This window comes from Cibotium barometz, chromosome 54, assembly GCF_041138505.1.
Source record: "Cibotium barometz isolate CiBa-2024 chromosome 54, ASM4113850v1, whole genome shotgun sequence".
Lineage (NCBI taxonomy): Eukaryota > Viridiplantae > Streptophyta > Polypodiopsida > Cyatheales > Cibotiaceae > Cibotium > Cibotium barometz.
Window position 1 is genome coordinate 23,119,745 of NC_141099.1, and position 14,477 is coordinate 23,134,221.

Sequence of the window (14,477 nt, forward strand, 5' to 3'; positions counted from 1 at the left end):
ATTCCATCACTTAATTTGTTTTAAATACATTGATCACCCATAGGGATGTGATTTTACCCTACCATCCAATCGTGCAAATATTGTCTCAAGCTTTTGTGGAAGAGTATCCATGGTTTCCAAACATGAATACAATCCTTAGATACACACGCTCATCTTCACCATCTCACATCTTGTTTATAGGCTCTATAGATATTAATTGGCATGATCCAAGTTCTTATATCAAACTCATTGATGAGAATATCTTGTTCCATGGGGGGATGAGTCTTCTTTTGAAGGACTAGTTACCTTTGTGTATGTAAATGTGATTGGTTTCCCAATCATGAGAACAAATCATGAGAACATACCTTACATCTCTCATGTAAGGCCTTTAAAGGATCATGGTGTATGACCTTGAGCATACCCAATATATATGGCCACATTGTCAATACTTTGAAGAACATTCCAAAACCAACAACATTGGAAGAGGTGATCACATCACTCCAAGAACAAAAGAGAAAGTTCCAAAGAAAGGAAGAAGGGGAAGACTTAAATAGTGCATACTTCTCCAACAATAACTCTAATAAAGGACCTAAAGGTCTAACAAAGCAACGGGCAAACTCAAGTACAACTACTACTAGAGAACCAATCACTTAGAGAAGGATTGCTTCTTTTAAAAGAAGTCTCTCAAAGCAATGGGAAAACTCAAATACAACTACTACTAGAGAACCTATCACTTAGAGAAGGATTGCCTCTTTTAAAAGAACTCTCAAGCCAACCTTAAGAAGGGAAACCTACCTGTCTCAAGCCAACTTTGAAACCAATGAAGAAGAAGGGAAGCCTACCTCAAGCTTGGAAGAAGGGATAAACCTTGCCAAAGATGATTGGGCATTCTAAAGCACCAAAGGTCTTTAGGCCACCTCCAACTCTTAATTGTGTAAAACTTTGCCCATTTTTAAATGTATCAAAATATGTTAAATCCATATGTCAAAGTGATCGATAACACCACTTGAGGGGGAGTATGTTGGGACTGCAACCATTACCCATCACCAGGAGGAGCCATTTAGCCAAAGTTATATTAGTCCAACAATCTTAGAGTCACTTAAGCTTTCTAAAAGGGAGTAAGCAAGTAAAAGCCATCATTTCTACCTAGGAATCTCTACAAAATCAAGTCGGAGAAAGAGAAAATGAGCCCACCTTGAATCTAGCTAAAGGCCTACAATCTAGAAGAGAAAAATGGGTTAAAGAGAGAGAATAGTGGGGAAATTCTAGGGGAATCAGAATTGTCTCCTTATGCTTATAATGTGCCTATAAAAGAGGCTCATTTTTATGAATGAAGTGATAAAGTTTATGCTCTAAATCTCCTATGAGGTTGATTAGTACTCTATTAAGGTTAATCATCATTCTTATCTCTTAATCATGTTGCTAATCATGATATCCTCTTTTTATGATCCACGTACTCATTATGCTCCACAATCTTCCACACTTTCTTGGTGGGAATCTTCAGCTTAGGCTCCAAGAACCTCTCCCTAATGTGGGCCATGTGCAAAGAACCTCTCCCTAATGTGGGCCATGTGCAAAGAAGTCATGTGGCTTAAACATATCACGTAAAGAGTCAATAGGATCTTCCTCTCATGAGTGAATAGGGGAATGGGGATCAAGACTTCTAGAGGCAGCAGTTGTTATGTTTGCTTGGGTGAGAGGTGCATGGAAAGTTAAAGGTTCCTCCATGGTTGGCCTTGGTGAGAAAATTGTGGGGTCTCGGGATGTCTCTAGCTTTTGCCTCTTCAAGGAAATTTAAGGCTTGGGTAGGCACTGCTTCATTATCTAAAAAATGGTTAGGGAAGGCACAAGGGATGGAATCTTTTTACCGATGGCATGATAAAAAATCTTTATAAGCATGTGGACACATTGGACCTTGCACATCGACAAGTTCTTTCACAAGCCTTGGAGTTCAGTTAGTAAAGGCTTTGACCCAATTTCTTGGTTATCCTAAAAGTAGCCTAACAAGGATGGTGAATGACTCCCTTTTGTGATGGTGGTCTCTAGCCTTCTACTGTGAGTGAGGAAAGTGAGCACATAGGCTGGGTTCATTAATTGAAATACTACGATGTCTTCAAAGTATCCTCAAAGGCCTCATTTGGTGGCCAAGTGTGCCAATAGCTCCCTTCTCTTGCTACTATGGAATTTTGATGAGGTTGTATGGCTCTTTTAACAATATCTTTGGTGAGAGGGATTTGACGATGCAAGCCATCCAAAAGCTCGACCTCCCCTAAATTATATATGTTGTGGTGGGATGACTCAATGAAGTACAAGGTGAGAAGAAATCTGGGCCCTAAAATGATCGGTTCCAGAAGGACACATGACATAGACCTTCTTGAGGTAAGGGGCTACTTGAGTATATGGAAGATGACATGACATTCTGCCAATGGATAAGTGAATCGAAAGTGGTTTCCAAGGGGGGCGATTTACTTAGGCATGAATGAGGGCTTCTCAAACTTTACAGAGCATGTCAGTGTCTAGGGATCATAAATTATCCCTAATGATTATTGCTATGGAAAAATGGATTAAATAAGATCTAAAGGCCACTTTCTAGGTTCCCTCCGCTCCATCAACTATGGGGATTCTGCATGGATGTTCCTTGTGTAGGGATTAAAAGTCCTTAGCTTTAGTGTATGTGTAGTCATTTTGTGTGAAGTGCACTTGCACAGGGAAGAGGGCTTGAAGTGGCAAAAAACAAGACTCAATGAATGGATAAGAGCTCTATGATGTAAGTGGGGTCTATATATTGGAGCTTGGAATGGACTTTTTGCACTAAGCAATTCCCCTACTATACTAAAGTGGACTTATTATTCTCATTGACTTGCAGTGCATCAAATTCAGAGCTCATGATAAACAGGTGGCTTATGATCGGGAGGTAGAATACCTTCTCGCAAGCCAGCAACAACAGAAAGCTCTTGGTTGATTATGCGATTAGGATCGGTTGGTCCAAGTGAAGGAACAATGCCATGTTGTCTCATATGCACATCGGACCACACTCTCACCTCTGGGGTGTCAAAAGTCACTAGTGCTGGTGGAACATGATGGGAGGTGCCGAAAGTATTATAACCATTGTAGTTATTACTGATGATAGTCCTAAAATAAAATAACACTAAATTAAAGGATGGAGTTGGTTGATGAGAGTAAAACAACACTAAATTAAATTATCGCGACAGACCGCGAGTTAGTGCAGTGGATAAAGGTGTTTCTTGGAAGTCCCAAGGGGATGGGTTCAAAGCCCTCATTGTGCTCAGTGCACGCTTGGAAGGTTGACCTTTATTACTAGTCTTAAGCAACTATATACACAAAGTCCTTAGACTTTCCCTATTTGACATTAAGCATAAGGTAAGTGCCCGTTCGAGCATGTAAGATGGAAAAGCGCCTTATGGTAGGTCGGGTAGGTGAAACTTATGTTAATCTACGAAGTGGTTGACATACCCCCCTTGTCATCCTCGCATCACCTAAGTGGATGATGAAGTTACTGCCCAGGTGGAAAGGTGTAGATGGTCCAGGATGTGCCACATGAAGTTGGCATGCGAGAATCACATGGTGATAAGCGGAAGAGACACTTCTCCTCCGGCTGGCCGCTCTTTGAGGAGAAGGATATCTCATATGGGGGGGGAGGAACAACCACACAGGTGGTCTGTAGTAGTGCCAATGGGATCACCACCTCTATCTCTGAGAAAAGGGCCAGGCTTCCAGAGCCTCAAGAAAGCCTCCCACCGCTTCCGCATGCCACCAGAACCTCCCTGAAGCTTCCCCCACTGACCGCCCGTGGAGGGTATGAATGATGTCGATCCAAATGCTCATGATGGACTTAGTAGCGGAGTATGGGTACCCTCGATGTCCTCGCTACATCTAGCTTGCCAAATGTGCCAAGCTGCAATGCTGTTGTAAATCTCCCATCTCTGGCATGAGCATGGTTGCTAGTGATCTGTAGGTGGGGCTCTGAATGGTACTGCCAATATACTATAGTGAGAGACCTGAAGGGCTAGCCCTCCCCCATCCTCGTCATAAGCCTTGACCACCACAGCCTATGCGGCCCAAGTGACAGTGCCCTATGTAATGATCCAAGTAGAGGCTCTATCCATAGTGAAGATGCGGAGAATCCGCTGCCAGATCCGCTGAGCCTTCGGGCAATCCCAGAGACAATGTCACTGAGACTCCTGAGGGTGGTCGTACTCAGGCAAGCTATTGGCCTACCTCCAACTAGTACCACCAAGTGCCAACTGCCAAGCTCCTGTGTGCCATCATCCAAAGAAAGAGGATGAGGCCGGAAACTATCCCATAGCCTCTTCCAAAAATCTGAAAGGAAACGCCGTGAGTGTGATTGCCAATGTGTTGCTATACTGTCGGGGTGCAATCAATCTCTAGCATCTGGATCCTACGGCCTAGACGCACAGTATATGCAAAGAAGGGGGCATCCAGAGTCTCCTCCCGATCAGTAAGGTCATGCCAAGTCCACTTCCCCCGGGTCCCACTGTAGGTGCATGAGAGGTCGGCACTCCCATATCCATAGTCGCCATAATCTCTCCTTAACTAGCTGCTCCTCTGAGGCTATGTTGTCGAGTGATTGCTACCCAATAACCCACTGAGTGTCTCTAGTTATGTGCACAACAATACACCAACTTGATATAGAAAACATACAAAGAAAGACGAGGAAAAATAGCATAAATGATTTACAAGAGATGCGACACTGAATGATTATACAAAAGACAGATCAACTTGTAGGTATTACCTGATTGAAAACATAAACAAAAAAGACTTAAAAAGACAGATATACATAATGGTAGAAGAGACGGATATACAAAATGTTAGAAATTTGATTAATACCCCTGAGCTAGCAACAACCCGTGTACAAATTTTCATTACATCTTTATACTACTTAATGTGCAGTTTTATGGAGTAGTACAAAGATGGCATCGTGCTCTGAGCACAGCTGAGTTACATTCCATAATGGCCTATTAACCAGTTGGTCCATTACTGTTACCCGACTGAGCCACAACGGTGGTGTTAAATGCATCGAACTAGGCCATGACTCTGACGTTCTGGCTTGCCAACACTCTAGCTGGCCTGTTGTCCATCCCTAGCACCTGGCACGCCGTGTGGGTCAGATTCAAAATCCGACCACCCGAACCTTTAGTCTTCCCAAATCACCCAGAGATAGGGACCATGTTAGATGCTCCTTATCCCAGACTCCATATGTGGGTGTTCGACTATGCACATCTGTGGTTCTCATTGTCTTGTGAGAGCAGACTTCTTAACCCTGACCTGCTTGGGCATTTTCCTGATCCCGCAGGTCCGGAGGCTCTAGTCTTCAACTCCACCCATCTCATCATCATCATTGCCATCAGGAGAAGGTTGGTTTGGATTGTTCAAGCTGGGTGGAGCTGAGGCGAGGTTGGGGAGGGGTCATGGTCGAGGGAACGCTACAGCAGAAAGGTGTCCATCCTCCTCCAGGCTTGAGATTCGAGTAGGTTAGCACAACAATGGCACCCGCTAGGATCTGCATGTAGTAATAACCCTCGCGGATTGTTTGCGTGAGGTTGCCCTATTGCTGAATTGCTGCTTGTTGGACTTTAGTGAGCTCGGGTATCGAGAGATGCGAGTTCCACATCCTCGTGTGTGGGCCTCTTCCCTACCACCTTGGACTTTAGCTCATCAATGTGAGCTTGCATTTTCCCCCTGTCCTCCATGGCCCGCTGATGTCAGTCTTTGTAGGCCATCTTCTAGGTGCCATCTTATCTTCTAGCTCGTCATAGTTCTTCTGGAGGGCCACTGCCACATGATCTTTCAGTAGGGCCATGGCCGAGTCTTCCCTTGATGTGGCTGCCTTGGAGACTGGCACCAATGCCAGTTGGAGGTTCTGCACGTAGATCAGCTCCTCCGGTTCCTAGAGAGGCCTCTTGCCCAGATCTCTTTGTACCAAGTGAGCTCTTGCTCTAGTTGCTCCATCTTCAGCCAGAGATTGTCATGGTCCACGGACAAAGCCAGTTCCTTCAGTAGGGACTGGGTCAGACTTGTCGGGCTCTCAGCACTACCAACTGCTATTGGGCGGGCGTTCGGCCCAATGTTCTAGATTGAGCATCCCCTTCGTCATCCAAGTTGGCATCCTCCCTAGGTTGGATTGCAGGCTGCTTGCACTGGCCCATGAGGATCATGTGGAGCTCGTCCATGAGGTGCTCCCATAGATGACTCAGGTCATTCTGTAGCATGTTAGAGAGCTTGAATAGGACTTTTGTGTTGGTCTTGATGGTATTGGAGGGGCCGGTGTGCGCGTTTAGTTGGGCTTCCAGAAAGCTTATTTGCATTTTGCCTTTGAGGACTTGGTCTTTGAGCGAGTCCAAGAAGCCACTGAAGTGGGCGGCGACGTGGCTTTCTGCTTCCTCAGCCCCACAGGCATCCACCACCTGCTCTCTCAAGTTGATGTTCTCCAGCTGGAGTCGATTAATGTTTTCTTGCAGGCAGAGCATCTGGGCCTCATCTTGGCATGTGCTGAATGGATCCTCCCCCTCGAAGCACTGGGCCAGGTACTTGGGATACCGTCTGACCGTGGGGATGTTGATGGGCACGCATTGGGTTTAGAGACACACTCGGCTGGAGACCACCACCGACTGTACAGGGGCACTTGGAGCTATTGGAGGTCTATCAGCCGGCTTCATGGTCGACAGCTCCACCAGGACTCATTGCTTCTTTTCTTGGGACGCTTAGGAGGCCAGCACCCAGCTTACACTTGAACTGGGACACCATGGCCATTGATCGGGTTCTTCTCATCTCGGAGGTCATGCTAATCGTCCTTTCCAAGCTGACCACCTCGATTGGAATTTCTGCAGTCTGTGGCTCCGACCGTGGTCACTTTGTAGGGGATCAACCACATCAACAGGGCAGTCACTTTTTGCAGGGGAGGTAACAGGAGAAGGAAGATCCTCCAAGCAGGCCTCTGGTGGCCGTCTATACTTGGCAATGCCTACAAATAGGCCAAACAATGTGATGTGTGCCAAAGACTCAATGTGATGTGTTCCAAAGACTAAGCCACACGACTGATAGAGATCGGATGTCTCACAATCTGATCCTCCAATACTTCTGCTATGTCCACTCCAGCCAGCTTGACTTGGATCATCGGGATGGCTTCATGATAGATCCAGGATTCCTTCAGCAAAGTCTCTGTCTTCTCAATGTGCAAAGCTTCCAGAGTCTGTGATAGTCCCGTCCTCTCCTCCCGGGACATCAGGCTACTCTCTAACGTTCGGCACTAATGTGAGGAGCTATTCCACTGACATATGGATCGGCTGCTACTTTATATCTTCCCACCACAGATCATAAGGCAACGTTTCTCCCTCCGCGAGCCTGCTCTAACTTTCCTCCTACTTCGGTGCCTCCGCACCTTTCTCCTGCCTTGGTGCCTTCGCACCTTTTTGAGGGTTTTCCTTTGCCCGTGTCGAGGACACTTCTCCTCCCCAGTCTGTTTGTTGGACTAGATTAATCGGCTGTATGGTGATTTCTACTTCGTGCCAATAGATCAGTCGAGGCCTTTCTGGCTTCTCCTACCACAACACTTCTCGAGCTTGCTGCTTCTCCACCCAATTGAACACCTCCGTGCAAACCTTGTGTTGCTCCTTGTTAGGGGCTCATCCCTAACAAGTAACTGTGTGCAAAGAAAAGGGAAAAAAACACAGAAAAAGAAAGAGATGAGGAAGAAGACAGAGCTTTCCATTGCAGCCAGATATCCATAGTTGTGAATGCTTACCATACAAGAACCACAAAAGCATAAGGTAGGTGCTAATCCAAAGTAGGTGAAGGACGGCCGTCAAGGTAGGTGAAGGTGGCAGTTAAGGGTAGGTAAAGGTTATGGTGGCTAAGGGTGGTTCACATGGAGTGCACACATACGGGCTAACACTTGGCACACCCCATGGGTCACATTCCCAATCCAACGACTCGAACCCTCAAGTATAGGGCCATGCAGTGTCGTGCACATAACATGTATCTAGTGCAAGTACAGTGCAACCATTTTATGGCAACACGCCAGGGCTGGGAATCCATCAAATACAATGCCATCCACCCATGATCATATAAAATGAAAACATAAAACCTTGTCTTCACAAGTATGTCCACACTCCACTGGCACGGAGTAGACACAGGGTAGGCATAACATTGCCCATCAAAAAGATATATCAATGAAGCTCCAACATGTGCTACACGCTTATGTACCCCAAATGGCACAATGCCTCGAGCTCGAATCGCTGAACATGGCACATCATCTATGAAGAAATTTGCTAAATAGCACAGGAGTGTGTGCATAAGTAACCAATTAAGCATTGCATCCGCATCTTCATCATGCTTTGTAGGCTCAACAAGAACATCAATCCATGATCTACTAGATCTTGCATGCAAGCATAATCTGCATGATCCACATCCCCGAGCTTCTTTGGTTTTGTGGCTTTTAGACGAGTATCTGCTTCCAACAAGGAGTTAAACCAAGCTGCATCCACCTCTGCAAGGCTATCACCATGGACAGGCACTCCGTCATTGGCAAGCATGTCAAACCAGTCTATGTCATCATCTTGACCAAAACTGAAAACTAGATTTTCCAGACTATCTGCACCATGAGGGAAACTTGATGTAAGGTTATCGACATCCAAGGGGCATCACCTGGCTCTTCTGGCCTTCATGCTCCTTCCATGCTCCCTCACCCCACACCATAAGCATCCCATCATCATGGCTAGAAATACCATCTGGATCATCTGAGCATAAACATCCGAGCATAAACTGCATATTGGTGATTCACCTGCTTATCCATCCAAGGGGTCTTAGCATGTGAAGGCTTCTCCAAGCTACGCAGCCACTATGCTCCTCCCCAACCTCACCCTTGTCCTTATGCATCCAAGCATCTTGGAGATTGTCCTCCATGCTTTCCTGCATATCCTTCTGAGGAGTCTCGACATGCAAGGGCATTCTTGGGCTCTCTTGGCCACACAGCTCCTCCACTGGCTCACCGTTAAAACCCTAAGATCTCTCTAGATAATTGTTATGCATAAACATGCATAAATCAGGCATAAACTCAACCACCCAACCACCCTCGAGCCCAAGGGATGCACACATGAATTATAAATGAAATACATCATACCTCTACCTTGATGTCCCATACCATCAAGAGGTATAACTCCAATCCAATAGCATGTTGCTATAGTATGAAATGGTAGATGAGTAGATATGGACCTCTACACAAGAGACCATAGCATAAGTCTCCAAGCCCCCAAGCCTCCCTTGAGTGTGCCCCATGCCTCTATTATATAGGAGGGCCCTCAAGTGACTCTTGACTTTCCATTTCCCATGTGTGACCCTTGGATGCCTGACCCTAAACTTAACCCTTAAGGTTAGTCCTAACCCATGCTCCATTAGAACTTATTCCCATGCTCCCATGCTCACAAGCCTAATGTGGGTTAGCCTCCTAGTATATGCACACATAATGTGCATATAACATACTTTCCCTCTCTCAAAACATTGCACTCTTGCAATGAAAAGAAGAAGAACTGCACTGAACAATATCAATTGACTCCCAAGTCGAATCCTCTATTTCCCTATCTTTCCACCTGAATTTGACCTCAGGGATTAGTCAACTACAAAGTTTCCTTTCCTTGAATTCAAGTACCATATCAGGTTCATGTGGAACATAGGATAAATCTTCGACTTCAACTAGTTCTTGAGGAGTAACTCTGTTATCCTCACCTCCCAGTTTCCCTTTCAATCTATTGATATAAAAGACTGGATGGACTCTAACATGTGGAGGTAGTTTTAAGTTCAAACGCAACCGTGCCAATCCGATGTATAATTCGAAAATGGACCACAATATCTAGGAGATAAATTTGAGCATTTTTCTTTTGACAAAGTCTAAGAATCTTTAGGAACATTAAAATAAACCAACGCTCCTGGTTCAAAAGACCAAGATGAGCGTCCCCTATCAGTATAAAATCGTACCCTATCTTGAGCACTCCTGATAGAATCCTAAGCTTCAGTCAGTATTTCCTGCATATCACGCAAAGAATCCCTCGATGCATCAAGCTCGATGTCCTTAAGACCGACATCAATAGGTACCCTGGGTTGATACCCATACATAAGTATGCACGGACAAAAACCAATAGTCGTATATTTAAAACTGTTATAGGCAAATTCCATCATTGGAAGATATTTTTCCCAATATGATGATTTTCTAGAGACATGCACAAAGCATATACTCTACAATTTGATTCATATGCTCTGATTTGTCCATCAGACTACAGATGATCAAAGCAATTCACATTCAAAGTAACTTCCTTGTTGTAAACCATTCAGAATAAAGTACGAAAACATGACATTATAACAACAAAAACCACGGATTCATCGACGCCCCGACATACCCACATCTGCATATGGAATAATCAACGTCTCCCGAGTTATCCATATCAACATACAGAGTCATCAGAGTCTCGATGAGTCACATATGTCCATCCGTAAAACAATCAGGTTGACTATATAACTCACCTAAAGTATGGAACTAGAGAAAGAAATACCAACAAAGGAACAATCTAAATTTCCTTATCCGAACACAACAAGATAAACTTGTTTGAACTCTAAAGAAAGAGATTTCAACAAGTGAAAATGCCGACGAGATTACACTCATCAAAACATGCAGGCTATAGATAAAAGAAGTTTATCTAGAGAATGCCCACACTATAACTTCTAGTGAATTTAGAAAATGAGATTGTCTTTGAATATTGAGGTCAACATGCTAAGTGATACAAGCAAAGCAACAATCTTGAGCCTAAATTATCCCATAAGATAATATATGTGAGGGATCACTAGCATCCCATACCACCATGATACCACCCATACATACCTTAACAATTCGAAACTCCCTAGTATGCCGTCTAAGAAATATGAATAAAATTCTGTATAAAAGAAATAAGATGGCCTTATCCAGACTTTCACATACTAAAACCTGTCTCTATATATTTGAGACTACATCAAGGAATAACCCTTATCAAGTACATCATTAGAAAAGAATTTTGAGTTATTGACGCTTTTCTAATCATAACTACCCAAAACACAATAAAGTTAGGGTAGAAAAATAACTCACCTAGATACATAAGCAACTAGGTATCCGAGTTGAAATATGTACAAGAGTACAAGGAACATAGTCCAAAATTACATGCAAAAAATGAAGGTAAATGCTACCTTCAAAGCACATGAAATTATGCAAAAGATCAAAAGATCCTTATAACACCATGGATAAAAGCATAGAAGCTCCTCGAATCCATAAAGACTATAGTTGAATCATGCCAAAAGAAGCATTAAAATTGGTGGCCAACTACACACCTTGTTTTCACACCTTCCTGTACAACCATACCACTCTCTTCCCATGGCCTAGGTCAACATAAGCGAAGATCATTACATTCCAAGAGACTGCATCTCGGACTAACAGTTTATCAAATACATCTTATGCTTCCAAGTAAGCTACCTGGACATCTTCGTCCTCCACCCCCTTCCATGCACACACCACTTGCCCACCATATATCTTATTAGCTAACCAACCAGATGCATAAAAAACCTTGGCACATCGAGAAAACATGCATCATTGGCTAATCCGGACATGCTAGCTGTTGTGGTAGCATCCGCTCCAATAAGTTTCCCTCCAACCATGCAAATTTGGCCTGATGAGGTAGTCTGCTTTCCTTCTACAGATAGGGTCAGGCCGTCAAGGTCAGCTTCCATTTGCTTCTCCACATCTTCCGGATGAACTACCAAGTCATCGGAATCATCGAGAACCACTTCATGAGCATTTGCCAACTACTGCGTGGAACCGGGGCATCTCCATGTGGGCTGCCAGTGCCATCGGGTTGTCATCAACCAAATCGAAAGGGTCCTAAGTCAAACCTTCCCCACAGACATCATGTGCATCTGCAGCAAGAGCCTCCTCTGGATCGTGCAGTAAATCCACCATCAACTATACATAGGATGGAGACTCTACAAACGTTTGCTTTGACAGACTGTTGGCCATAGGATGGTCATCCTCATGTACATGATCGTCATCCGCCACATTGGGACATTGTCCACTCAGCAACACCTGCTCCAAGGCTAGGCCGAAACCCAATCTAGATTGATCATGCGGATGTCGGTATGGAGGAGGTACAAAGCCACAAGCCGGAAACATCTCAACCCAGGTGTTCATGACCTCTACTACCCCGCTTGGCGAGAACATGTGACATACATCTGTTTCAATATTGGTATGAGCTTTTGCCTGGTTTGATACATCATGATCTTCATCGTGAAGAGGAACAAGCTTCTCATTCAGCTTATACCATGTACCATCACTAACATGGAGGATATAATCAATGTGCTACTGCTGATCATCACCATGCTCTTCAAGGACATTTTGGGTAGCCAAAAGCTCCTCCTTTGGATGCTCAATCGCAGGCAGATCCGCTCCATTATCATGGCAACCATAGTCAACGTTCAAATCAGTATCAAAAGCCTCAGAGTCACTTAGCTATTGTTCGAACTACTGTCTTCATCCTCGAGGTTTGCAATCGCATGCTTGACATCGGACAAGAGGTGTCATGTTGCAATTATTGTCCATGCCATATCCTGCAACAAAGAGTCTCCTCTTCAAGGGTGTTAGGACCTGGAAAAGATGTACTTAATAATGATGTGAAATGAAAGTACAAGTGAGTACTCAAGGGCCTAGGGCAAAGTGCCCAACACACATAAGTGTGTTCACACGCATTCCACAGACAAGGCAGCATCTTTGAGAAACCACTTTAGCTCCTTTTCACTCTTCGGAAGGCAATCAATATCATGTGCATTCCTCCGCTTGACCCACCTCTGCTTCTTCAAGGCCAGGTAGGTATCGGGGTACCAAGCGAATAGTTCAGGTTATGCCACTGCCATCCATCTTGCCAGCAAATGCTCAAAACTCCGTCACCTCAGATTCCGCGGGGCCATAGCACCATCAGCTATCATAAGCGGGCAACAAGCAAGGAGTAAAGGAATCTCATTGGGGATGGGTGCAGGGAACGTACATATGCATCTCTCTCTGATTGATGCACGGTGGATTGGACTCGACTGTGAGAAGACTGTTTGGGTGGCCGGTTACTGGATCTGGATACCAGCATGATGAAGGGTGCTCCGCTTGACCCGTCGGAATGCCTTCCGGATCAACAAGCGGAATACTTATTCGCTTTACAGATTCAGCTAGTCGGGGAGGGTTGGAGCGTGGAGGGCGGAATCGGCGTGGGATGGAATGCGGAATCAGAGTGGGATGGAGTGTGGAATGCGGAATGCGGAATGCGGAATGCATAACCATCGTGGGATGGAGTGCGGAAGTCGGAAGTCGGTTGGCGTGCGGAATCCGGAAGTCAGGCTGGTTACGCTGCTAGCTCCAGATTCGAAGACCTTCACAACATCTTTGACTCGGGCTCGTACTTGCCTTATGTATGTGCCCAGTAGCGGAATAGAGTGCCGTGCACCTACTTCCACCGGCAAGAGAAGAGAAGACGGCAGCAACTAAAGCTTCTCCAGTTGTCCACCCACATCAATTACCCCCCGCAGCCAATCTAAGAGTCACGCTGCGGAGCATTTTTGTGAAGATATAGCTGCTGTCACCTCTTCCTCCACTTTGAGCAGCCCTATATTCGCAAGAAGGCAACCAGTGTTGAAGCCTCAGAACGAGCTTTCCAAGAGAGTAGGCAATGTCGAAGCTCGTGTTGAAAGCGATGGCTTTCCCTTTCTGCAACTCTGCGTCTGCTTCCCATCGAGCTTCATCTCCAACAAGTGCCTGCTAACATCATGGTCGCCAATGTGTTAGGGACTCAGCCCTAACAAGGAAATGTGTGCAAAGAAAAGGGAAAAAAACTTAGAAAGTAAGAGATGAGGAAGAAGACAGAGCTTTCCATGGCAGCCAGATATCCAATGTCGTGAATGCTCACCATACAACCACCACAAAAACATAAGGTAGGTGCCAGCGGCCGTCAGGGTAGGTGAAGGCAATAGTTAAGGGTAGGTAAAGGTTATAGCGGCTAAGGGTGGTTCATATGGAGTGCACGCGGGCTAACACTCCTACCAGGTGACCACCTTTTGCTTCCCCTTCTTATCCGAGCTCGGCTCTTTCCAACTGCAGAGTCTCACGTTACATGGACCTCGTCACTGCCATGGCTAATGATTCTACCACCTCTGTGGTCGGCTTGATTCTTTCATGCTCGTCCAAAGCTTGGATTTCAAAGGCATTCACCGCCAGCGGGCCATATGTTGAAGCTTGGGCTCCTTCCACCTCGGCCTTATGCTTCCTTTAGATCTCGCAGTCGAATTTCTGATAACCTGGTGCATGGCAATAGAAGCATGTGACAATATAGACCGTTGAGCACTTGGCCAATCCTTGGGAGGAAAATTTCCCTATGGCGGAATGATGACATTCTATATGGATCATACGG